The 27,582-nt window shown below is 45.0% G+C and overlaps 1 protein-coding gene across 2 annotated transcripts in view; it reads left to right on the forward strand.

The window, feature by feature from the left end:
- SHROOM3 (shroom family member 3) overlaps positions 1-27,582 on the forward strand; it is a 239,384-nt gene that overhangs the window by 51,938 nt on the left and 159,864 nt on the right. The gene's annotated exons all lie outside the window — the stretch shown is intronic.

Genomic DNA, 27,582 nt, shown 5'->3' on the forward strand with positions numbered 1-27,582 from the left:
TCGTGATGTTGGGTGCCCAACTTGAAACACCTTTTAGCAACCTGGTTTTCAGAGGGCTTGAGGCTCGCCCTTTCTGAAAATCAGGCCCCTTGAGAGTGTCTCAAATGGGACACCCAACATCACGAGTTGCTTTGTAAACTCTTGGCCTATATGGATAAAAATATTCAGAGTTATCAAAGTAAACATGGAAAATAACACAAGGGTTTGGGAAGGGATATAAACTCTCCTGCTTCAGGGCATGAGTCAATGACTGACAAGTGAGGGGGCCCAGGAAGTTATTTAAAAAAAAAAAATCCTACCAAAACATGATACTCCACTCTACACACTTCTCCCTCTGGGGAGTGGATGAGAAGACAGACATATAACAGATGTTAGTCACGTTGTTTAATGCACAATTGGAAGGTGCTCAGATACTATGGTGATGAGCATGGAATGAAAGTCTATATAGAGTAGAATAGGTAACTCTTCCTGAAGGCAGGTAATCTCAGAACTCCCTACTGCACCTTGTCTAAAGCAGCTGGTGATGGTCTTTGTTAGAAGCAGGATGCTGAACTGAATGGACATCTGGTCTGATTCAGGGCAGGTCTATGCTACAGCGGGGATTGATGCTCTGAGGTCAATCCACCGGCGGTCAATTTAGCAGGTCTAGGAAAAACCCGCCAAATTGACTGCAGATTGCTCTCCAGTCAACCCCTGTACTCTACCGCCAATGAGAAGAGTAAGGTAAGTTGATGGGAGATTTTCTCCCGTCGACCCCTTCATGGTGTAGACCCCGCGGTAACTTGACCTAAGGTACATTGACTCGTGAATAACGTAGTTGGAGTTGTGTAGCATAGGTCGACTTACTGTGGTAGTGTAGACATAGCCTAACAGTTCCTGAGATCCTAAGTTCTCTTTTGTCCATCTTGTAAAGTTGTAAGATAGTCTCCTGGATGCAAAGGCATTTCGATCTATTCTGTTTTCCTGGGTGGGACGTGGGGGGAGATCTCCTCTCTTAGGTTTACATCACACATGGGTTTGGGTAGATGGAGAGCTACGCCCTCCTGATTTAGTGCGGCATATGCTTGCAATCAGCAGGCACTTCAGATCCACTGCTTTATACCAAGAAACCCACTTCTTCCTCATCAGCACGACCATTGCCCTTAGTATCAAGAACACTACTGGTGTTGCAATCATGGGACTGGGCAATTTAATTAGCCTTTGATCTGAAAAACCAAAGTGTAGAACTCCAGAAGCCACCTTTTACAATGAGAGACTACAGCAGATTAAAAGTAATTACACCTGCCAAATACATTTAGCTCACTCAGTATTGCTATTCTCGAGCATTCAAAAATCACTTGTCAGGCTCTGCCAAAAAATCAGGAAATTGGCTTAAAAATCATGACTTTTTTTCTAACTAATACATTGTGTACTTTTCTTCTTTGCCTTCTAGTTTCTGGGCCTTTAGGTTGTACCTGTTTCATGTTTCAAAGCTCCTTCTCCTCACCCCAGAAGGCTAGAAGATTGCTTTATGTTTTAAATGAAAGCTGAGATTCTCATGAGCAGCTGGGGCTTTAAGAAAAACGCCATATATTGCAAGACTCACAATAAAAATGGTGAGTTGGAAACAGTGTGCACTAGATACATGTGTGTACTCTTAAGCATTCATTTGGCTGACAATCTGGAAAGGCCAGTAGCCTGGGGGTTAAAAGACTCTATTTATTTTCAATTCTTTCCTCTCAGCAGTGGAATATACCAGCATAAAGGTTTGCAAGAACTTTTAAAAAACTATTGCAAGAACTTTTAAAAGCTATTGAAAATGATAAACTTGTGTGTTTCTAAATGGTCTTTACTTGTATTATTTAAGACTTTTGGAAGCTGCAAATTAGTGACTGTACATTACAGCAAACAGATCAGCATGAATATTTATTAGAAAAAAGTGCTTTATTTTGTCTTGGCAAAAAGTGTTTTTCATTGAAAATGCAGCTTCAAGATCTGACTCTACTCTTGCTAAAACCAATTGCAAAACTCCTATTGACTTCGATGGAAACAGTGTTGGATGATATATATGCAGTCTGTCGTCATAATAACCCAACTGTCCGGAATTTGATCAGACAATAAGAGTTGCATTTTTACCCCAGGTTACCAACATTAAGTCCTGATCCAATAGGCTCTGAAACAGGGCCTTAGTTCAATAGGTTATGTGGGCATCTGAACCCATTTTCTCTGCTGTAAATAGTAATTGATGGCTGATTGCAAACAGTATGAGCATTTTAACAACTTTAGCTTAATTCCTGCCCTTCTGGTTTTTAAATTCAAGTTAACGGCTTAGATCCTCATCTGGTGTTCATTGGCATAACCCCATTGACTTCCATGGTGCTGTACTAGTTTACACCAAATTAGCTGAAACTCCAAGTTTTGTGGGGGGGATAGGGGGGAGCTTCAGATGACTGCGAACTTAAAAATTGGACAATGACGGACTGTGAATCCCAGTGACAATTGGACCTGGTGATATTCTAAACAAAAAGCTCTCAACCATGCTTGTAGCTGTTTCTGTTGCTTCATAGTGACTCAACAGATATTTTAGGCTTCAGAGTCATGTTTGGGGTTGTGTACACTTGTGGTGTCGCATGGGTTGTGTTTCGGCTGGGACAATTGTTTAGATTTGTACAGGTGGCAGTTGGGCTCATAGATGCGGCGGATGGACCAAGTAATCCACCATCTTTGCAGTCTCCCTTGTACAACCAATGAAATCATTGCATGCAAATTAGCCCCAGAGCAAGGATGGTGATTGGATGAGTAACCTCTGTGTGACGGGGCACAACTCACCATTGTGGCGCCCCCTGCTGGCTGTTCTGGGAATTAGCTTAGTCCACCCGTGTGCCCTCATCTTGTGACGTCTCGCCACTGTCACTTCTGCTCCAAGATGCATGTCGTCCCAAAGGATACAGCATCTTCTTCAGGACACAGCCCTCCAGCTGTGTCACACTCTGTTCTCCCCCATTTTCAAGGGAACAGCAGTCCACTGTTCAGCCACTTCCTCGATGGCAAGTGTGGGGGGGGGACAACCCGGGCCCACCCACTATTCCAGGTCCCAGCCCAGGGACCCAGAAGATGGAAGCCACGTGCTGCATCCCCTCCAACCCTGCAGTCTACTTCCCTGGGACACTTCCCCATAGCCCCAGCATCTTCTCCGCCTTTGTCTCAGGGCCCCAAAATGCCAGCAGTCAGCCAGGAGCTCCCCCTTGCTCTCCCGATCCTGCCCAGCACTGCTCTATCCAAGATGCTAGCTGCCCTCTGCTTGCAAGGCAGCCTGTCCTCTCCCTCTTGGAGCTCCAGGGAGTGACCAACCTGCTCTGCCCTGCCGCTCTTTTCATATGGACCTGCCCGGCCCTGATTGGCTGTTCCTCGTAGCCTCCCTCCAATTGGCTGTCTCCTGCATAGTCTCCCTATGGTCCTCCCCAATTGGCTGCCTGTTGCGCAGCCTCCCTAGGGTTCTGTTAACCGTTTATGGCCTGGGGCAGACGCTCCATCACACTCTGATATCACAATGGTCTAGGGGACTCTTGACATGGCATAGATATGCCTCACTGTAGCTGTACACTGTACAGTCAAATGGCTGAGAACTTAAACTGGATGGTAACAGACCACGAAATCCAGTGATGATTGAACTGGGTGACACTGAACAAAAGAGCTCTCAGCCATGCTTGTGGCTGCTTCCATCACTTCATACTGACTGCAGCCATCTTAGGCTTCAGAGTGACACACAGAGCAACATCCTATTGTACAAATGAGGACCTGGTCTGAAGTTTCTTCCTTCTTAGGTAGCAATAACTTGAAAGTCAAAGATAATTAAATAGTCAAAGATGGCAACAAAATTTGGTTGCGCTGCACGCTGCTGGTAATCTGGGTTGTTGGTGATGTGTTGAGACCAATCCTGTCACTCTGATAGTCTGGTCAATTTAATCCCATTTGATAATATACCACATTGAAACAACAGCTTTCCTCACTTTTCCCCACTGGGTTATCCTCTTGGTCACATGCCTGTCGCTGTCCTTTTGTTGTTATCTTTGAGAGAACCAAAGCATTTAGAGTCCTAGGTCATCACAGAAATCTCTGTGTTTGACTGTTATCTACAGCCTCCAAGGGATGAGAAATGAAGTACCAAGGACAACATGTCTCAAGAGACAAGGCGGGTGAGGTAATATCTTTGATTGGACCAACTTCTGTTAATGAAAGAAACAAGCTTTCAAGCTTTCACAGAGCTTCTCCTCAGGTCTGGGAAAGGTACTGAGAAGTGGGTCCAATCAAAGATATTACTTCACCCACCTTGTGTCTCTCATACCCTGGGCCTAACCCAGCTACAGCAACGCTGCAAAAAGCATTTCTCAAAGCACTCAGTCCTACACTTAGTGCTCCTCTGTCAGTTTGGTTTGTGAAATGAGCTCAGTGTCAAAATAGTCATTGTATTTTTGGGAATCCAGCATGAATCAGGTCCAGTTGGAGGTGTGTGATTGGAAACCCTGGACAAACAGGATCTGATGTGCTCATGTAGGTAGAGGCCTAAGACTGCCCCGGTTGAGAAACATGTACTGGGACATTTGCAAGCTGATTTGTGACAGTAGACTCACTGGAAGGGGAGAGTGGTGTGGAGAGGGCCTATTAGAATCACACAGAGGGAGGAACTGTGTCCCTCAAAGTCTAGATAAGCACCTGAAGGTTTGTAGCTTTGTCTGTAACCTCCAACGTTTGGGACTGCTCTCATCACAACACTTAAACTGTGGTCAATCCCTAAGGAGCAGTGGAGGGGATTAGGGATCAATTGGCCCAGGATTTGTTGAGTTAATGAAGACTTGGTTTTAATGTTGGCCTTCCTTGTGTGGTACAGCTGGCTGTGGTGTTCCAGCACAAGTGCAGGTCATGCTGAGCACTAGGCTTCATCCATCGCACTGTGTGGAAGTCTGTGTGTGCCTGCTCCCTGCTTCTTAGGAGCACAAGTAAAAGGCAGGAGAGTGGGGCTGTCTGAAAAGAAATAGGCCTAAGCGCGATCCTCATGCTCTTACCTGTGCACTCCTCCCTAGTCCTTACTCTTCAAGCTTCCTTACTCAGCCCTTTCCCCAGAGCATCTCTGTTGAACTGTGCTGTGCAGGGGCAAACCCTTAATGCTTATAGGGTTGGGGGGTTTACAACTGAAAACCGCTTCACTCTGAACTTTGAAATGGCTGGGTAGCAAACACGCACTGTATTGTAACCAACAGGCATTTTCCAGGTGCCAGATGAAATGGTGGGGAAAGTGTCCCCTAGGGGACAGCGGAGGAAAGAGAAACTGAGGCAGGATTAGAGCTGTTAGCTTGGGCATGTGATGGCAGAATCGAAGAAAGAAAAGGCATTACCTGCTGCTCGCATGTGCAAGATAGTGAGCCTTACTGATACACCTCCTGCTATCTTTGACAAACAGCTATTTTTAACCAGCACACTGCAAAGCAAATGTTAACACTTGGATAAGTGTAATCAGTTGGCTTGTATGCTCTGGGGAGGGAGGTTGCTGTGTAAAATGTAACAGAAGAAGAGCCAGTGAGTTATAATAAGCCTTTGGCTAAGCATCACCCTGATAACCACCATAAACCAAACAGGATCAAATTGCCTTGTCCCATTACTTGCATTACCTGGTAATAAACTCTCAATGGAATTCATGGAATGACTTGTTTGCAAAGCCAAATAGCAATGAGCAGAGGTAACGCGGTCTCCAATTCCCACACGCAACAGCGTGGAGTGTTCCCCAGCCTGTAGTAAAATCGCATTATACAAGAAGCAGGGAAGGAGCAAAAAAAAATGATCCCTGGAGTTTATTGTCATGATAGAATTCTCCTTACTCTGTGCCTGGGGAGGGCAGGGATGGTGGGTTCCTGTAGCCGCTGCCCCTGATTGACTTCACTATTTTTTCCTTCTCTTCCACAGTGCCAAGTGACTAGAATGCATTTGTCCTGGTGTTTACTATTAATGCTACTGCTTCTTTTTTTGTATGACTGAGAGGAAGGTTGGTCTTGTAGTTAAGGCACTGTACTGGGACTCCGACTTCCTCTTGGACCTGAGGCAAATCACTTAATCCCCTTGTGCCTCGGTTTCCCTATCTTTGAAATGGTGATACCCCTTCTTTTTCTGTCTTGCCTATAGAGATGGTAAACTTTTTGGGGCAGAGACTTGTACTATATGTCTGTGTAGCATCTACCGCAATGGGACTTTTTGGTAATACAAAGTAATAAGGATGTGGTGTTCTAGGTGCCTTACAGACAAGGAAGATGACAAAGTCCCTACCCGACAGAGTTTACAAATAGAATAACACCCTTCAGGCTGTGACGCTCAGAGTATCTTTCCCAGACCTAAAGAGGAGCTCTGTGTACCTCAAAAGCTTGTCTCTCTCGTCAACAGAAGCTGATCCAATAAAAGATATTACTTCACCCACCGGGTCACCCTTCAGGAATAACCCATATGGCTCCATAAGAATGGCCATGCTGGGTCAGACCAATGGTCCATCTAACCCAGCATCCTGTCTTCCAACAGTACTCAGTGCCAGGTACTTCAGAGGGAATGAACAGAACAGGTAATCATCATCATGTGATCCATCCCCTGTCATCCACTCCTAGCTTCTGGCAAACAGAGGCTAGGGACACTCAGAGTATGGTGTTGCATCCCTGACCATCTTGGCTAATAGCCATTGATGGACCTATCCTCCATGAATTTATCTAGTCCATTAATGATACAGGGAGAGGGTATGATTCTGATCTTATTTATGCTTGTTTTACATAGGTATATCTCCACGGATTTCACTGGGATTACTTTGCCTTACACTGGTGGTGGTGAGATCAGAACCAGAATATAAGGACTGTGGCTAATTAGCGATACATATCATAGCCCAAATTCTGCTCTCAGTTATACTAGTGCACATTGAGGCAGTGGGGTTACTCTGGGCTGACATCCGAGTAATAGAGCAGAACCAGGCCCCCTGGTTTTTAACGGAATTCTGTTTGCTATATTGTTGCTCATGTGACTTATCACCTTTAAGGCTAACACTAGAATTTGCCTTGTGTGCTGTTTTTCTTACACCCTGGAGATTTTAATTTATCAGACCCAAATATGGCACTGCATGAAACTACCTGCTGCCCCTCAGGAGCCCCAGAGAGCTGGGAAGATGTGCCTCCTGGAGATGCCATGGTAAATAACATTCACAAGCAAAAAACAATCGGTCCTTCTTAGTGATGGACGCATCTTGAAATGTTTGGGCCAGTTTTGATAAGCATCCACTTTTCCAAATCTGTTGGGTCCGAAATACTAGGAGGACGGCTTTGCTGACTGTATTTCTCATTAGGATTCATTTAGTAGTAATTACACCGTGCTTTACAAACATACTGAGATCTGTTCCCCTGCCCACAGAATTTATGTGCTCAGATGGACAAGGAAAACAATGGCAAGCCCCAGGAGAACAGCACAGGTCAGGTAGGGGTGCAGGAATTATCGGGGCGGGGGGAACATGGAAGGGGTTCTCAAAGCAGTAGATTTTTAAGGAGGACTCTTGGTGAACCAGAAATAGGAGACTGTCCCAGGCGCAGAGGGCAGCATGGGTGTAGACCCAGTGTAGTGTGGAAGGAGACGAGTAAGGGAGCAGTCAGAAAAGGGGAGTGGGAAGAATGTCAAAAGCAATGGAAGAGGAGGAGGCCCTGGGAGCAGAGAGGTGTGAGAGGCCCCAGAAGGACTGGGGTTAATTGCTCATCTGTCCCAAGAACCTGCTGATGCACAAGGCTCTCTTGTCACCCCGGTTTCACTAGCAGTCAGTGATGTGTCAGACAGGCAGGCATATAGGAAAGAGCTTTACAAACCATGCTGAGAGGCCTGTGTTTGTCTGGTAGCAGCACCGCCCCTTGCTGGCATTCCTGAGCCCCTGGTCCCCCTCCACACTAGGGCTCTCCTGAAACCTGACTCTCTTTCTCCAGTTTTCCTCACCATTGTCCAACCCCTCCTGTGTAGTGTAGTGAGGCCACGGGGAGAGATTGCTTGGGCTGCGGGTGCCTTCCATGCAGCTGTGTCTCCCCCTCAGGGGCCCTGGTGTTGCAGAGGCTTTGCTTTCAAAGTGGCTGGATGAGACAAGGATGTGGATGAGCATCAGCTGGTTGAAACAATATCCAAATTAACTGGCGGTGATGCCAATAGGTTTGCAGGGGAAGAGCTGTGGGTGCTTTGAAGGGGAGGGAGGAAGCCCTGCTGCTTCTGGGTGTTTTGGGGGTAAGGCTGTGGGTGAGTAGGGGGGTTTCAGGTGACCTTTTACTCCCTCATTCACTGTTTGTCTTGGTCCTTGGGTTACATCCAGGCTGGCGGGGATGTTCTGCTATCTCTCTAGCACTCTGGGTACTGAAGAGCTGCTCTGTCCAGCAGTTTCCACCGGTGGTCGCCGTGATGGAAGCCTACGGCTCTTCTGAGATAGCAGCAGCAGTGGGTGCCAGAAGCACCTCCAGGAAGGAGCTCAAACCCCTGCAGGCTACAGCCCATTATGGTTCTGGAAGGTTTATTATGAACATTATAAAAAGGAAAAAACATATCTAACCTACTCCCAATGGACTAAGGTGGACAGGATCTGAGCATTAATGTGTTAGGATTCCCATAGGCAGAGTGCAAGAAAATTAATACTGTCCTTTCCCATTTAAGCCTCAAAGCATTGTGGGACAGAGCTGGCATGGGAGAGGCTGCTCTACAAACCAAAGTTGCCGTCTAGTGTTAATGATACTGCTTTTGAAATTAAAATAGTTCTTACTGCCTTAAGACTGACTGATACACCCTGTAGAAATCACGCTGCAGGAAGAGCCTGAGCTAATGCTGCTTAGTGCTCAGTGACTGTGGGAGCCCAGGCTGCAAATCTGTGAGCGTTGTGTATTTGAAGAGTGCTCTGGGCTCATTCTGGATGGCAAGTCAGTGTACAGGGTGAGGGGAAGAATTGGTGGATTAGTGAACTTGAGGGGTCCCTTAGTGATGTAGCCAGAACACACCTTTGGTGAGCTACACGTGACGCTTAGGCTGCCATTGTATGAGAGCCTGCTTAAGGAATAATGTATGTTTGTAAAATGGTGGCTGACCTCAGTGGGGAAAGAGTTACACCTGGGAAGAGTGCTTTTGCCAATCCCACCTAAGAACTCAGTGGGTTGAGTTTCCAAATAATTGCAAAGAACCCAGACCAAGTGCTAGCAGAACATTTAGGATTGGGGTGGGTGACATTGAAAGATAACCACTGAGGGCCTCTTCTTGGTCTCTTTCCGGCTCAAGCAATCCTTGCTCATCTGAGTAGCCCCGGGAAGTCCATGGGAGCTTTGAAACTGACGTCAATGGGAGCAGAAGCAGGGCCTATGTGAATTAAGTCCCACAACACCTCAGTGATATCCCCATTATCTCCATAAAGCCGATGAGAAAACCAAAGGGCAGAGAAATTAAGTGACTTACCCACATCAAATCCATGTATAGAGCCCAGGGCTCCTGACTCCTGTCCTTTAGACCTATATTTCCTCCTCTTGCTTATCAAGAGAATACACTGCTTGATCTTTTTTAACCCTGGGGAGCATTTTGGACTGACGTTGCATGATCGCCCCTGTACACAATACAGCTGGGTGGTGCTGGGGGGTGTGTGTTGGTGCTGGGGCTCATGTTAACATTTCCCACTGTCCCATAGGTGCTCCTGCTCTGTTCAATCAAGAAGACTCAGTCCAGCTGTTTCTGCTCTCTTGGGTCACTGCATAGCTGAGAGCTGCGTCATGATCATGCCCATCTTGTCCGAGCCTTTCCTTTGTGGGTACGGCCCCGCTTGTGTTTCTGCCCCCTCTCTCTCAACCACACTTATCTAGCCGTCCACATCTACCGAAAGGTTAGTGCTGCAGGGTAGGGTTTGCCTCTAGGCCAACCGCATTTCATGAGAGACTCTTCGTTCCCATGCAGTTTCCCTGCCTTTGCAGCCCTGAAAGTGAGAGATCTGCCCACTCTTCCTCCTGTGCTGTGGGAGGGGGCTTGCTATGGAACGAAAGTTTCCAAAGCCCTTGCTGTGATTTTACAATCAGGCCGGTGACAGCCACTGGCTCGAGCTGGAGCCGGGCTGTGACATGAAGCCAGGCCTGGCCCGATCTCCGTGACAGGTGCTGTCAGGAATGGTATGCAATCAGACTCTTTCATAAGCCAGCCTTCATTCCTCCTCTGACGAATGAATAATGCTGGAAGCTGCTGAGCCACCCTGCTGGATCAGGCCCTGAAGGCAACCGCTTATCCTCACAGGATTGGAGCCGTACCGCTAGATCCTCAGCTAGTGAAAATCGGCGTGGCGCTGTGGATCTGATGCGCGGAGGGATGGAAATCTGAAAATGAGGCTTGAAGTAAAGGGAGGAATTTGTATTGTACAGGGTTCTCCTGTCTGTAGTGGAACCGATCCTCGATCTCTGGGTACCAGCCCTGCGAGCAATGCCTTTTATCTGTCGCTCCTCAGTTCCTCTCCGAATCTGAGCACATTATTCCTGCCTTTGGAATGGACCAAGTGGCATTTGATGTGTCATTAAAACCATCCAGGAGGGGGACACCCCAAGACTCTTCCCCAGGGCTGTAGCTCCTTTGCAAGTTGCTCTCTCTGGGCATTTGTCTGGAAATGCTTGTGGTTTTTACAACTTTCTGATTTCCAGCCAGGTGCTTCCCTCCCATTGTGCAGTGTGGGAGGGAAGAGAAGGGCTTTAGTCCCAAGCAGAACTCAATTAAGGAGGGCACATGTGGCGGGAAAAGGCAGTTCTCTGCAACAATCCCCTCCCGCTTCTCTCTAGCCCTTCCATGAGACCTTGACACCCTGCACACTTCAGGAGGGTGTACCCAAGCTGGTAGGGAGAAGGGGCATGTTCCCGTCTCAAGACAAGGGAATGCCCAATACTGCTTGCAGCATTCATTGCTGGTACCCAAGGAGCAGTCATCCCCGTGCATGTGGGCTCGAGGCTGGCAGGTGCCCAGTCACCGGTAGCCTCTCCCCTTGGAGAGCCATGCTGCCATTGCCGTGTGGATTCAGCAGGAGACACTTTGCACATGGCATGAGATTCTATGGGCCTCGGGCAGCAGGGTGAGCTTTGCAGACCGTGCCCCCTCCCTGCCCTGATATCCGCACCTCAGCTGCGACGGGAACTGATGTAGCACATTGACCGCTCTTGGTCTGTTTCAGGAGGGGACCTTGTAGACCTTAATCTGTGGGTCTTAAATTAGCTTCCATACAGTGTGTGGTAAAGGCAGTGTAGTCTAGTGGATAGGGCACTGGACTGGGGGATTCAGGAAACTTTGATTCTGTTTTCAGCTCTACTGCAGATCTGCTGCTTGCCCTTGGCTCACTTCTCTGTGCCCGTTTCCCCTCTCGCCCTTTTTGTGTCTTGTCTACTTAGACCATACGTTCTTAGGAACAGGAACTATTTTACTACGTGTTTGTACTGCACCTGGCACAATGGGGTCCTGGCGGTGATTGGCATCATTAGGTGCTGCTGTAAAGCAAATCAATAATAGTCATAATGTAACTTCCCAAACTAGTTCCTTGGCATTGTGTGTGTTGCGGAGCTGGGAGTAGGACCAACTCACAGTTAGTCTGACCTCCCAGCATGCCAAGATCCTGGAGGCTGCTTCCTTCTCGAATGCCTTGGGTTCAGCGCTGGCATGGTTCCATCCCTGTTGTAGGGTGAAAGGAAAATATTTCTTCCCTATCCCACCACTCTTTTTGCATATAAATCTCTGAGCAAGCCAAAAAATTCTGTTCATACAGGTGGAAAATCAACGTAAGAGCTAAGCCTTCTTTCCTCTAGTGGATTGTGAATTTAGAGTCACCCCAGGGAGTTGGATACAAACTGATAGAGACCTGTTCCCTTATCTCTTCTCATTGAAGCCAGCAATTTGTTTTCCGCTCCTTGCCACTTTTAGCTGAAGAGCTGTCTGCCTTCATTGATCTTGCTGCCAGAACAGGAAACAATCCAACAGGAAGTGCGGCAGTGTTGGGAGCCGCTGGGGTGGTCTTGGGGATGTTTGGGAGCGGGTTGGTAAGGACTGTGTAGACCTGCAGTATGTGGATCACAATAACTTTGGGTCATGTCTTCCATTGACCACTTTATGGCCTGCAGACACTTTGCCTCAGTCCATGGCCTCAGCAGATCTTACAGGCTAAGCATGTGCGGTCTGGTCACGACTCTTATGGGAGACCACCACGAGGAGCCCATGTGTTACACAAAATTGGTGCTGGTGAATTACTGGATAGCAACTGTCCCTCTGGGTGAGTAATGCCAACAGAGGTGTGCCTTGCTGCTGGAGGTGCCATGTTCTGGCATGTGGGAATAGACATTAGAACGAGGTCCTGATCACTTTTTGCAAGAGGTGTTAACCTCAGTATCCTGGCCAGATTCCAATTTGGGTAATTACATTGTGCCTACATGATATTCCCCTCTGTAAATACAACTGACAAGTTGTTCTTCACTCTCTCCATTTTTAAGATTCTTGTGAAGTATTGTGGTGTCTTTCAGTGCTGGGTGAGTGTCTCTTCAGTCGAGCTGGTTGGGAGTTTTTTTGATGAAAATTTTTTTGTCAGAAAGTGCCAAATTTTCAAAACTGAAATTTTTGCAGGAGAGGTAGAATTTTTTTGACGAATTTTTTTACTCAAAAAAATTTTGCAGAGAAAATTTTGAAATGAAAAATTCCAGTTTTCTGGTTCAAGAAAATTGTGTTTCACAATTTAAGTTAATTATAGTAGTTTTTGTAAATGGTTGAAGTAAAAAACAAAAGGTTTCAAAATTATTGAAACAAAACATTTAGATTGACCTGAAAAAACTCAACATTTTTTTGGATTTTCAATTTATCCTAATTTGAGACTACAAATGTCAAAGTCTCTCAAAGATTTCTGTAGGGTGGGAAAACCAGTTCCTGCCCAACTCTACTCTTTATGTACACAGGGTCACATTTTGCTGTGTTTCACCCATGTACGTTTTGAGTCACTTCACTGAAGTCAAAAAGAAAAGGAGTACTTGTGGCACCTTAGAGACTAACCAATTTATTTGAGCTACACGTAGCTCATGAAAGCTTATGCTCAAATAAATTGGTTAGTCTCTAAGGTGCCACAAGTACTCCTTTTCTTTTTGCGAATACAGACTAACACGGCTGTTACTCTGAAACCTGTCACTGAAGTCAGAGGTTCATGGATATTGTTGTGTGAATACTTTTTCTCTTGATTTATGTTGGTGTAAACAGGAACAGAATTTGTTTCAGAGTCTGAAGATTGCTTAGGGATGCTTCTGGATGATGGAAGGTGCTCTTACAGGCAGAGCTGGTAGTGACATCTATGTTTATGGTTGCCTGAGACTCCCCATTAGAGGACCCCTGTCTGGGCTGAATTTTCTACTCCAGGTATCTGCCTCAGGCTGCTGCTGCTGCTGATTATTAACAGTAGTAGTATTACTTTCTTTAAGTTTAATTAAAATGGTTCAGCTGTTTCTCAGAACAAGATAAGGGGAAAATATATTGTTTTGCCCATGCAAAAAAAATTTTTTTATGGCCGTGTCAAAAGGCATCTTAATCCTAAAACATAGGAACTGACTTCTTCTTCCATTTAAATGATTCAGTCTCTCAAGATGCATTAGTCTTGTACGAGCCCATTCCCTTATTTGTGGTGGTGTGTTTATATTGGCAATTCAAAAATATATTCCCCTAGTGGTGACAGCTGGGATTGGGAGGCTTTTAGGTTCTAATCAGAGCCCTGCTTATGACTTGCTGTGAGCACGGACCTTGGTCAAATCACTTAAAATCCCAGGGCCTGGCTTTCCCTGATATGCGGCTTTTGGAGTCATGTGCAAAGCAGTGTAAAGTGCTAACCAATCAGAATGCTGGCATTTTACACCCACTTTGCAGAGGGTAAACGACTCCCCAGCATGCAGGACAGCAGAGAGTCAGGCCTTCTGCGCTTTGGTTTGCAAAGCTCCATGGCATCCTTTAATGGCAGGCACCATGGAAACCCAAAGTAGTAGTATTCGGAATAACCCATTTCATTTACTACATGAAGTAAAGGTTAGGAATCAGTCACCCACCCAGAATGGATGAACTTCTCCTTTATGAGAGAGTCAGTGAGTCAGTAATGCAGACCATTCTGTGTTTGGGAGAAGATACTTTGTTGGGGTGTATTCCAGAGCAGTCTGAAAAGGATGCCTTCCTTGCCTCCCAGAAGAATAAAGGACCAGCTTATTTGAAAGCATCTGTGGCTTGAAGTGAATCTCGATGGCTAGGTTCTCAGTCCCTAGAAGCCTGTTTGCACTGGGGAAGGAGATATCCAGCAGTGATATGGCTCCAAGGGGGGACCTTTTGACTTAACTATATTTTGGTTTAATTGTCTTAACAACTACATCCTGCTGACATGCAGTTTGTGGACAATGGGGAAGGAATGTCTGTATTGCATTGGAAACCCTCCCACGCCCCTCCCCCCCGAAATTGTCAAACCATGTTAAGTCAAATGATGTTGGAGTCTCGAATGATGTTGGAGTCACTCAGCATCTCTGCCACCCCTTCCCTCTTATTTTCAGAACCTCCTCGGATCTCCATGAGAGCCTAAGAAACTCCATGTCCCATATAGAGTCTTAGATGAGTCCATCGCGTATTGAAGGTGTTCAACCATGGGTCCCAATGGTCTCATTCATACGAGTGGTCCCATCCATTTCAATGTGACTCCTTGGGTGAGTGAGGCAAGCAGGATTTGGGCCTGACACTTTAGGGCTCTGCACCTTGTGTGGTCATTTTCACCAGTGCAAAGTGGGGGGCAAAGTGTTACTGTTCTGATCTGGTATAGTTTTACACCCACGTTCGGGTGTATAAACAACCACGTGAGGGGCAAGACTGAGGCAAATCAAACCTTTCCCAGCAGCATTCTGTGATTAAGTCCCTGCTGCCCGAATTACAGGCGTATTGCCAGCTGAGAAAGCTAGAGTGCAGAGCTCTTCCAAGGCACCGCATCTCTCCCTCTCACCCTGTCAGTTTCTAGAAAGCTGTTTTTTGCCCCTGGGGAACTGCAGCCAGCCATCTCCAGCAGGACATTTCTGTTGATCGCCTTGTCACCATTAGAATATCTGACAAGTTAAGGGCAGTCATTTGTCATAGCAATTGCCATTGCTTCCATCAATACTCAGCTACAATGATTGCTGCATCAGAGTTCCAACTTCTTTGGGATCATTGAGCACCCAAACCCATTTGGATGCTTTCTTTTTTTTGCTTCTTAATAATTAAGAAACTTCAGCAAATAGTTTCAATTGAGTAATCACATGTCCTGTGCATAATACAACGGGTACAAAGCTGGTATGCTCCATCTTAAAAGGTACAGAGATTTCATTGTTACAAAAGACTCTATAACAAAGGGAAGGGGAAAAGAGTGGAATAAATAAAGGAAACCTCTTTAAAATCATCAAGAAAGGATCTCGGTTAGACGGCATTCTCTGAACCTACAGTAACCATAGGGAACTGAACAAAAGACAGCAGCAATAAGTCTTATGTATCCTTGGTGATCTGCTTAAGCAACATGTTGCTTTTACAGTAAGCCAAAAAAAAAGAAAAAAAAACAGATGGGTTCAAAGTCTGTGGCATGATCTACTGAATGACAAGAGGCCTGCTCTAGAGGTGCAAGATGGAGTACAGTGTTAATGCAAAGCGGGCCCAGGGTGGCCTTTTGGATTTTCAGGCCAGGGTAACGGGCATGGTATACTTTGCCCTCAATAAAGGCAACTGAATGGAACTCCATTTGCATCAGTCTGAAGATGCCGTTGAGATGCGTTGAAGTGGCTGTATTTCAGGAGAGGCCAGCTTAGTGGGGAAGACTTTTGTCTTTTTGAAAGAAGCTGAATGTACTGGCAAGCTGGATTTGATGAGGGAGGAGGAGGAGAGGAGATGCTGGAATCAGTCCTTCTGGAAAAGAGCTGTGGGATTAGAAAAGGAAAACTTTTCTGTAGGTGTTTTGGACCATCCTGTGCAGTTGGATACAGCCCGGTTACTGAACTGAATAGGGCTATTTGCATTATAGTCACACCTAGAGGTTCCCACCAAGCTCAGGACTCCATTGTGCTAGGGACTGGATACACATAGTCCAGAAGCTGGTCCAATAAAAGATATTACCTCACCCACCTTGTCTCTAATATCCTGGGACCGACACAGCTACCACAGCACTGCACACACAGTCCCTGCCCCAAAGAGCTTATGCTCTAAATAGCATTACTTCCTTTGTCTGTCCTGGCTACCTCTGTCTTTCAGCTAGAGATGGAGACCCTTTTTCCTGTCGAGTAGCACAAATACTCCCGTTGATTTCAGCAGAGCTCCTTACGCTGTAGGAGTCTGTTCATTATGGGCGACTGGTATCAGAATCTGGCCCTAAGTGACTTGCTCAAGATCAGAGAGGGAGTCTGTCAGAGCTGGGACTCAAACCTCAAATCCCTGGCTTCCCAGTTCCGGCCCTAACCACAAGGCCAACTTTCCTATCAGGAACGCTCAGACCATCCTATCAGGATGGTTCAAAAAGCCCATAGACTTTTGGAGTGCTTTCTATAGAAGGCTATTGCTATTGGTTAAGCTTTGTCAGATGCTTCCTTAGGAGACTGGGTGCTGCATTTGCTGCCAAAAAAGAAAGGGAACGCAATACTCTTGCGATAAGAGTTGCAGGGCCTTCTAATATATTGCAAGCTCCAATGACGCAGTGAGTTCTCCAGTGTTTCTTGTGTGACGTGTATGATCTTGTACCTGTGGATCCTTCATGAGATCTCTTGCAAATGTGCTAGGACACCACCAGGTAGAAACTGATGCTGACAATGTAGTCAGTAAGGTGAAAGGCCCAACTTAATTCAGCAAAACCCAGGCACACTGAGAGGTATGTCTAACCCCTGGCTCTTTATATTTAGCTGGTATGGCATATAACGTTGTAGACAGGGTGAGCTTCCCCACACGTGACTCCGCAGATGAATGTCATGGCTGACCTGGAGCAGTTTCTTGGCCTCCTTAGCACACAGGCTGCCACTTAGAGCTGGGTGAAACTTTTCAGATAAAACTTTTTCCCCCCCTGAAAAAAGCAAACTTGGGTCAACTGAAACATTTTGTGCATTGGTGTCAATTTTGGCGAATTGTTTCAACTTTGGGGGGGAAGCAAAAAAGTTCCCTCCAATGTCAAAATGTTTTGATTCTTTTTTGGGGGGGGGAGAAAGGGGGGTTGGAAGGGTTGAAACAATATTTTGTTTCCAAATTTCCTTTACTTTTATTGAAACACAAGGTTTTGTTTGGCCCAAAATGATTTTTGGGTTTGTTTTTTTTTGCCAAAAATATTGGTTTTGCTTGACCCCAAACTGATCTCTTCCAGACAACTGAAAAATCAATGATTCCCCCAGCTCTACTGCTAGTTCTGCAGCACTGCACTTTACCTAGGTGCTGTCTGGGGGATGGGCTCAGAGGAGACAAGGAATGGGGAGACACCCTTGTGATATAAGCCTGGGTTTGAGCGGTGGCCTTCAGAGGTAAGGTTAGTGGGACAGCAAACCTATCACACTTCTACCACCCCATGTGCTCTTCAGAGTCTTCTGTAATAACCAGCCTCTGCACAATGACTGGGTGACTTCAGAATAAATCACAACCTTAACTCAGGGGACTGGACGCTGCCAGGCCCCCCATCTTTAAAGCTTCCAATGAAGGCAATGGAAGTTCTGCATACAGAAGGCTTAAGAGCTTACAGGCTCCAGCTCCCCTTATCTTTCTCCGCCTAAACCAACCGTAGGAGCCTTTGCTGACAATTGCGTGCTCTGTGGTAGCAGGTCACTTAGCTCACAATAGCTGCATTGCTGGAGCAAGCGGCTGTCTGTTGAGTGGAAGCAAAGTTTGACAGCGCTGTGACTAATGTGGCCGCTCATGCACTGTTCATGAGACTCGGAATAATGAACTGCATTTTTGACTCTGTCTTTGACTGACAGCATCCAGGCAGCTTGCGATTTGGGCAAGGCGTGACATACCACCTTCTGACCTCCTGTCACTTGAAGCCTGATTTTTCAAAATTAAATTGTGCATCCAGAATGAGTAGGCAGAAATGGCTGTTTATCTGTGCATGCAATTAGGGCCCTGTATGCCAAATCAGGTAACTTTGAACGTTTGGCCCTTAACCACTCGCTGCCTTGGTTTCCCCATGTGTAAAACTGGTGAAGTCACATACCTCACAGGAGGGTTCTGCTAGTTAAATGATTCCTGTCTGAAGTGCTTTGAAATCCTTGCATGGAAGGCACTGTGAAAGTGCCAACGGTTATTCATTACTGTTGCTTTCTTTTTAGCTGCTTTTCAGGGTCTCAGTAAAATGATGCCTGGAACCTCTTTTTGCAAAGCTGGCTTTCCTTTGCTTCCTTCCACCCAGATAGATGGAGGTAGAGGAGACATCCAAGTACCAAACACTCTCCCGGAAGTGGCACATGTTGGGCTTTTTTATTTGCCTTTAGATCCTTCCAGTCTTTCTCCTAGCTCTGAGAACCCTCTTTCCATTGTACCATTCCTAACAGACATGCCAGGGCCGTGTCTCTTTCTGGCCTTCCAGTGCAGGAGGGCTGGACTCAGCCCTGTCTGGAGCTCACTGACTGTTACTTTTATTAGGGCCCAACTGAGATCAGGTTCCCACTGTGTAGACGTTGTACATAGCACGACGCTCCTTGCCCCCAGAGAACTAATGGTCTCAATTGATGAGACAGATAAAAGGTGGGAGAGGTGAAGTGACTTGCCAGTGGCAGTGCTGAGAATAGAATCCAGGTCTCCTGACTCCCGGGCCAGGACTCTAGCCACTAGGTCACACTGCCCTTGACTGTTCGTAACTCAGGAGAGGTGGAATAATGTATGGATCCGTCTCTTCCACGGGCCAAGCATATAGCTTCTATGACCCTCCTTGCCCTTGATGGCGTGGCATCACACTGTCCTAGCCTCAGACTTTCACCGTCCGCCCATTCAAACAGTCCTATTTCCTCGTTTCGCTGTTTTTGATCCTGTCTGTTGAAACAGGTGTTCATTTAAATACATTCCTTGGTCTTTGGATTTTGTTTGCTTCTGCAATAGTGACGTTGGCTGGAGATAGAGCTGTGGCCAGCGCGCACTTGCTCTGTCTGAACTATGCAGTCTTTGCTGTGAGAAAGCCACTCCCTAACCACAAACATTGCGTACATAGCCAGCGAGAGGAAGTGATACTTAGTGGGATCCCAGGCCTCTGTTTGCTCTTGATTCTTCGTTGGCAACTGAGCACGTTCGGACGAGAATTGTGCAAAACTTGCCATGCTCAGTTCATGGGGCTGTTTTCCCCTTTTCCCTCATGTAAGCTCCCATCCTTGGCATTCCAGTTGAGTTTGGGTAGAGCTACCTGGACCCAAATCACAAAAGATGGGTTCAGAGCTGGGTGCAAACTCTCCAAGGGTGAGGAAGTGTTCTGAGATGGGCTGAACTAAAGGCCCAGATCTGAGGCTGTACATACAAAATGTGGATCTGGTTTCAGGTCTGGATTCTGAACCCTGTCAGTGTTGATGTAAATAAACCTGAACTGGGGTCACTCTGTCCTTTGTTTTCCCTTTGTTTCCATGAAAAGACAGCAAGAAAACTGTTAGGTACAGAGCACTAGGGGGAGATTCTCTACTGATCTTCTGGAGAGATGCAGCGCAGAAGACGCCACCTGGGGAAAAGAGATGTGGGCAAAAGTGGTTTAAACTACTTTTGTGGATTCTGGCTGCTGTAGGGGCTGAAACAGCCCTTAGTCTGAATTGGTGCAGCCCCAGGGGGGCTCCTCAGCCCTGCCCCGCTGACCAAATGTGAAGGTGGGATTTAAATTGGCCCTAAACTGCTCCTGAACTGTTGGAATACCTCTCTGCCCTCTTGCTTCTCCTGTATGTCTGACCCACTCAGTATGGTCCTCTGTCCCACTCCAGCGGTGCCTGGACTACAGAGAACAGTTGGGGAGCTACTCTGAGCCTTGGCTAATGTAGGAAGACTTTTTCACTGTCAGTAGAAAATCATGCTTTAAGATCCACAGGTTCCAGTCTCAAGTCCTGCTGCTGGCTGCCCTCCAAAGGGCGTGGCATAACATATGATGTTGCACACCAGTCCCAAAGTGGTGGTGGTGGTGGTTTTTTAATATCCAGAACAGGAAGCAGATATTTAAACATTTTTAAAGCTGTACTGATTTGTTCAACTGCTTTTGTCCCTGGTTCAGTTTCTGAATCACAAGGCAAGGTCCCTGCGGCTTGTTGGCTCTCTTTTCTGGGGTTCACCTCAGGAACTAACCAGCAAAGGTGTTTACTCAGGAACCTTTTTAATCTAAAACACAATAGTGGCAATTTATCTCCTGCTTGTGGAGAATGCTCAGTACTTGTGAAATAGAGCAGTGAATTGAGCGGTTTCCCATTTCCCAGCAGGTGCAAGTGTTGGATCATATTAAAGAAGTTCTGTATTAAAATCACAAATGAGTTTGATTCCCCAGAGTTTCAATTCCAGGGTATTACTAATTAAGAGGTCTCTTGGTTTTTGGTACTGTTTCTCTCCCTCTATGTGTGAAACTTGCAAGCTGCTAATTGTGTTAGTACATTCTAAGACAGAGTCTGTTCTCAAAGCAATTCACAGAGAGAGAGACTCAAAGCAATACTCTGTAACAACAGAAACAGCACCCAGAGACTCCCCGCCCTTTTGTTGTATTAACAATTGTGATTAAAATAGAGATAGAGGATGTATGTGGATGGATGCTTGGTGTGGATAATAACTGAATGATCAGGGAGGTGCCAGCCTAAGAATCCAGTGTCCATCGGCTGAAGAAGGCATCAAGTGGAAATAATCAGAGGATCCCCCCCGGTGGGCAGACTGGAATCCACCCAACAGCCTCAAGAATGGGAGAACCAAAGAACAAGATAACATCTTGGAGCCGTCAGGAATGTGCTATCTGCTGATTGATTCAGCAACAGCATGATGAAGCAATTCCCATAGACTGGCATAGGAAGAAATTCCTATAAAAATAGACTCTAAAAAGTGAGAACTTTGGGGTCTGATTCTGCAAACCAACTTCCAGGAGCATCAGATGAGCATCTGACAAGGCCCTGCTCCCTCCTCATGTCCAGGCCACCTGGCCAGTGACTTGGCATGAGCAACTCTAAGGCTGGTAACTATGATAACAACCTTGCAGAACCTGTGTGTGTGTGTGTGTGTGTGTGTGTTTGTATGAATGACTGTGAGAATAAATATGAGATTGAATGGAATGTTATAGCTATAACTAACTGCTTACTATGATTCTTTCTGTATTCACAATAAATGTGGTATTTTGCCTTTTTCCCTTTAATAAGATCCTGCTGGTTTTTATTTTATTGGTACAACATTTTGGTGGAGAATTGCGAAAGGGGGAATATTGGTAAAAAACCTCAGTTATTGTAAATATTGGTGTGCACACCGCCAGCTCTAGTGAGCTAGGCATTTCTATTAGGTTAACCAGACCTGCTGGCCTCCGAGAAGGTAGCAGGGGACCTGCTGGCCTCCGAGAAGGTAGCAGGAAAAACAGATTAAACCAGACCTGCTGGCCTCTGAGAAGGTAGCAGGGGACCTGCTGGCCTCCGAGAAGGTAGTAGGGAAAACAGATTAAAGCAGACCTGCTGGCCTCCGAGAAGGTAGCAGGGAAAACAGATTAAACTAGACCTGCTGGCCTCCGGGAAGGTAGCAGGGGACCTGCTGACCTCCGAGAAGGTAGCAGGGAAGAACAGGTTAACCGGACCTGCTGGCCTCCGAGAAGGTAGCAGGGAGAAACAGGTTAACCAGACCTGCTGGCCTCCGAGAAGGTAGCAGGGAGAAATAGGTTAACTGGACCTGCTGGCCTCTGGGAAGGTAGCAGGGGACCTGCTGGCCTCCGGGAAGGTAGCAGGGGAAAAACGCATAGATTAAGCTATGATTTCAGAATCTAGGCTGTGTCACTTGCTAAGTAATACCAGCAGTGACAAAGAGATTGAAATATCCATGTTAAGATGTTTAAAAGAAAACAGGGTAAGCCAGTACTAGAGGGAGGAATGGAGTCAGAAGGAACTCCAACCTCACCTTTTGTTAAAGAAATTACACCTTTTAAACAAATCCTTCAAAAATTTGGGCACAGTCCTTGGACTAAACAAGCCCTAGCTGATGTCTGCACTATTTCGGACCTAGAGGATAGATTAGCTCAGTATATCCTCATATACAAACCTTCTAGTGCTGCCAAAAGAGATGCAGCAGCAATTTGGTTGTTGTGGGAGGCATGTAAGGATTCTTCCCTCCGCTTGTCTTCATGTAAAGAGGAAAAGGCACAAATGGAAAAGGGAGCAGACAATTGGAAGGTGCTGGCTACACATATCCAAAGCCAGCTGAAAATAGTGAAAGAGGCACTCCAGGAATACAAAAAGAGTGAAAAAGTTAACTCTGCAGAGGCTGGAGGGAGGCAGGTAAAGGGGGAGAAGGTCCTATGTACGGCACCCCCAGGCATAATTACAAAGAGAAAAGAGAGTAAAAAAAAAAAAAGTTAACTCTGCAGAGGCTGGAGGGAATTAAGCAGTTAAACTTTGTATTTCACCCAAACAACTTTTAACCGAAAATGTTAAAAAGGAAAAGTGTTAGAGCATTCTTGGTTTCTTTGCAGCCATTCTGAAAGAAAAATGAGCCCTTTTCCAAAGGAATGTCTGTAAATTAGCCAGGCAAAAATAAACTATCTGATTAAAATCATTTGACTGGACAATTTAGTCAAATTTGCTAAAAGAACATAAGAGGGTTCTATTGGAACTTAACTGCCTCAAATGTATAAAGGGAATGTAAGATGTAAAAAACAGAGCAGTGTGGAAGGGATGTTAAGGAAAAGAAAATGTGTATGTATCTGTCTGTGTGTGTGTAAATATGTAAAGTTCTAAGGACCAGTTAGTTTTGTTTTTGTTAATGCCACTAAAAATCCATTTGACTCTTTAATTCAAAGTTGCAAAACTGACAGACCTTTTTGCTAGACACAGGTAATTAGTGTTGTTTGGCTTTGGGATTTGGCATTTAACCCTTAAAAGGTAACTCAATGCTTTACAAAATTTAAAATGTTTTTAAGTTGTGGCTGCAGCAGGGCAGTCAAAATCAGGAGAATATAAAAAAAAAATTTGGATTCTTTTTGTTTGTTTTTTGTTTGTTTGTTTTTGTAACAAAATAGCAGATGAGAGTTGTAGTAAAAAAAAAATTAAAAAAAGACAGTGCCTCTCTGAAGCAACAGCAGGGGTGAGGTGCACAAAACAAAAAGAAGCAATGTTAGAAACACTGAGTCTTAAAATGGCTCTGAGTAATCAGACTGTCACTTTGATAAAGGTACATGAAAACTCTGTAAGCAAAAAAAAGAAATAGTGACACCTTATGTAAAAATGGATCTGGATAATGTTATAGAAGTTAAACTATGGAAGAAATGTGCATTTGCCCCAGAACATGTGCAGGGTATATTGTAGAAGGGGCAAAAGAAATGCAAACATACCATGCTACTTAATTAAAATGCTATTAGGGCTCCAAAGGGAGCCACAATAGGTTGGGTTTTCTTTTTCAGATTGCTGTGTGTTTTGGAAGCAGAAGTTAAAAGTAATCAAAACTCTGGTGAAAGTTGATTGTGTCCCTTTTAAGATAGAGTCTCTGAGCTGCTGATGGCTTTAAATCCAAAAGCAGGAAGTTTCTGTGAAAATGCAAATTACCTAAATGATAAAGGAAGGAAAGAACTAGCAGCACAAAGGAGCTGCAGATAAAGGACATACCTGGTCAGCAAACAAATTGTCTAAATAAAAGGCATGGGATAACAAGATAATTTTAATAAATGTAATGATAATAAGTATCCCTGTAACAACGTATAGTGTGTATGATTTTTGGAAAAATCCTTTAAGGTCGTGTGGTAATGATGCTTCTCAGTTATTACCTGTAAATAAAACTTAAAGCTTAACACAGCAGGAAAAACATTATAAACTTGGTCTGCTGTATAAGAAGGAAAACTCAGGGATTTAATGACTAAACAGTGGGATAATTTCCCCATTTTTTATCTTAAAAGATAAAAGCCTTTGAAACCTGGCCTGCCTATAGAACAAAAACAGGAAAATATGGGGGCAATTTCTCTGTTTTGCCTGCAATCAGCAAGGGTATTTGTAAGAGAAATATTTTAAGCAATAATCTGCCACCCCAAAAGGGGTAGAAACATGTTCTTTTTGTCTTTCAGAAAATCAGGAAAAGCTGCCAGCTGAAAAGCAACCCAATACCACGAATCTACTGTCACAATAGAAATTGTGTTCTGTGTTCTATGTTTTGTCTTGTGTTTTGTGTTGTTGCTAGCACTGTTGTGTGTTTAAAAAAAAAAATACTGAAGACCTGCAGGAACTTAAAAATAAATTAAGCTTTCTGTCCCAGCTACAGGACAGCCTGATACAAAAACAAGTACATGCCAAAGTAGACTTGGTCCAAATTGGTCTGGGTAACCTAAAAGGCCAATGGAATCTTTAGTAATGGCTTAATACTACCACATGGCTTATCCATAAGAAAAAAAAATATTAGAAATAGGAAACTACACAGGCATAGCTATGGGATGCACTGAAATGCAGATACTTGCACTAGCTACTTTGGAACACAAAATGTTCTGGGTCATATTGGGAAATATTAAGGGTTTGATGCATTTGTTAAAAAAGAAAGAGATCATTGTTTGACACTTATCAATATGAATGGATGCAATATGTTTCCACTATTGTAAACCAGACTTGTTAATGGGAGAAATTGTTGTCAAAATTGCACACCAACAGTCCCTGGAGGCAAAGGTATTGAAGGTTAACCCACTCCCCATATTACACATGGGATCCTTTTGGCTACCCTGGACCTTGAGCCAGTGAGCTGGGGAGGGAGGGAAGCTATTGGACACTAGAGGTTGTACCGAATGGACTCCTCAAAAGTGGGTGTGCCTCACCTTGCCTGTTGCCCCAGAACCTTGTAGTAAAGATACATCACTAGGATCATGTATGTGGCATGAATTGGAATCACAAACTCAAATTGTCTCACAGTACTTTCTCTTGAATAGGCTACATAGAAAGTGACACTGACGATTATAAATCTTAGTGTCAAAAGGGGGATTATGTTGGATCATATTAAAGAAGTTCTGTATTAAAATCACAAATGAGTTTGATTCCCCATAGTTTAAATTCCAGGGTATTACTAATTAAGAGGTCTCTTGGTTTTTGTACTGTTTCTCTCCCTCTATGTGTGAAACTTGCAAGCTGCTAATTGTGTTAGTACATTCTAAGACAGAGTCTGTTCTCAAAGCAATTCACAGAGAGAGAGACTCAAAGCAAAACTCTAACAACAGAAACAGCACCCAGAGACTCCCCACCCTTTTGTTGTATTAACAACTGTGATTAAAATAGAGATAGAGGATGTATGTGGATGGATGCTTGGTGTGGATAATAACTGAATGATCAGGGAGGTGCCAGCCTAAGAATCCAGTGTCCATCGGCTGAAGAAGGCGTCAAGTGGAAATAATCAGAGGATCCCCCCCCGGTGGGCAGACTGGAATCCACCCAACAGCCTCAAGAATGGGAGAACCAAAGAACAAGATAACATCTTGGAGTCGTCAGGAATGTGCTATCTGCTGATTGATTCAGCAACAGCATGATGAAGCAATTCCCATAGACTGGCATAGGAAGAAATTCCTATAAAAATAGACTCTAAAAAGTGAGAACTTTGGGGTCTGATTCTGCAAACCAACTTCCAGGAGCATCAGATGAGCATCTGACAAGGCCCTGCTCCCTCCTCATGTCCAGGCCACCTGGCCAGTGACTTGGCATGAGCAACTCTAAGGCTGGTAACTATGATAACAACCTTGCAGAACCTGTGTGTGTGTGTGTGTGTGTGTGTGTTTGTATGAATGAATGTGAGAATAAATATGAGATTGAATGGAATGTTATAGCTATAACTAACTGCTTACTATGATTCTTTCTGTATTCACAATAAATGTGGTATTTTGCCTTTTTCCCTTTAATAAGATCCTGCTGGTTTTTATTTTATTGGTACAACACAAGTATTTCCCTTTAGAATAAGTGGCCAAAGCCTTTCTTGGCTTAAAAAAAAATGATAAAACAATCTTCTAATGGGACAGTGTGTGTCTGTATTAGGCAGAGGTGGAAAGGATGGCTGAGAGCCTGTATGATTTGGAAACATTCATCAGCGGTTCTGCTGAACGCCTTGTGATGCAGAGTGGCTTCAAGAGGCACTGCCTAGCATCATTTCCAGGAGAGATCACCAAGGCTTGAAGGTTGGGTTTTATTGATGAGACGAATTGGCTTGACAGTGCTGGGAACTGGGCACACAGCACAGATATGCTGGTGGTATCTTTGTTGTGGTTTTACACTTCCTTTGCATTGGTGTGCTCCCCAGTGCAACAAAGTATTTAAGCACTTAATTAGTTTGCTTAACTGTAAAAACAGGCCCCACCCCCTTTTGTAAAATTATAAGCTAATTCTATTCTATGAAAACAATACCACCTGTGTTCTTGCATAGCCCCTGCCAACTGAGACAAGCTGGAACAATCCTGCGTTTTGATTTTATGATTTAGGCATCTAATTTATTTTGCCAGTAAGGTCTAGCATTTCTAAATCCTCCTGGGAATTGTGATACATGCCTGGCTCCTTTATATAAATTCTCATTTGTTTGGCTTTGTGGTGTTCTCGGGGGGAAAACACCCCTGCCCCTCCACCCCAATTCAGCAACAACTTGATAGAAGGCTTAAGTATGCAATGACACTTAGGTACCTGGCAAGGGTATTAATGTTTGGAGGAGGCTTTGAAGATGTGATGTTCTATATGATGTATGTGCTAAATCCTGTTCTTCTCATCCGAAGAACTGGCCATTACCTCCTACGAGAAACTGTTGTTCACACTGAAACACCTGAGACACTGACAGTAATCTATAGAGCAAGAAAGCTGGGTAATGTGCCGGAATGTGCATTATGGCTCAGTTACTCTTTGCCTGGCGTGACAACTTCCTGAAGTATCAATCATTTCACTTTATAAGAAAATCCCTCAGACCTAAGCATCAGCCATTCTCCACGGACATCCTACTGGACTACAGCAGACTGGATCAGAGGCCTGTGTGAGTTCTGAGAACGTGAATCTGCAAAGAGGAGTTCAGTTACAATTTTTAGTTGAATATGGTGTTGAGGAACTTGAAGGCCTTGCTGGAGGCAGTAGCATGCCTTCTGTCATGCCACATCGCTGGACTTCAGTCCTGATCTGCAAAAGCCTTGCTGTCCCAGATCTGAGCTTCTCTTGAGCATGATCCACCAAATGTCTTGTATGATAGCAGATTTTCAGTGGTGGTTTTGTGGCATGATTGAACTTGAGTCTCTAGAAGTGAACGCTTAGTGCCTTAACCCATTGTGTCACCTAACTTCACCCCAATGCCTAGTATCCTTACTTTAGGCGGATGAGTAAGGAGACAGCCTTTCTCTATGGAGAGAGCACAAGACTGGGAGTCAGGAGAACCAGGACCTGGTTCTCCCCTCCCCTCCCC

The sequence above is a fragment of the Lepidochelys olivacea genome (genome assembly GCF_965140295.1).
Source record: "Lepidochelys olivacea isolate rLepOli2 genome assembly, chromosome: 4".
Taxonomy (NCBI): Eukaryota; Metazoa; Chordata; order Testudines; family Cheloniidae; genus Lepidochelys; species Lepidochelys olivacea.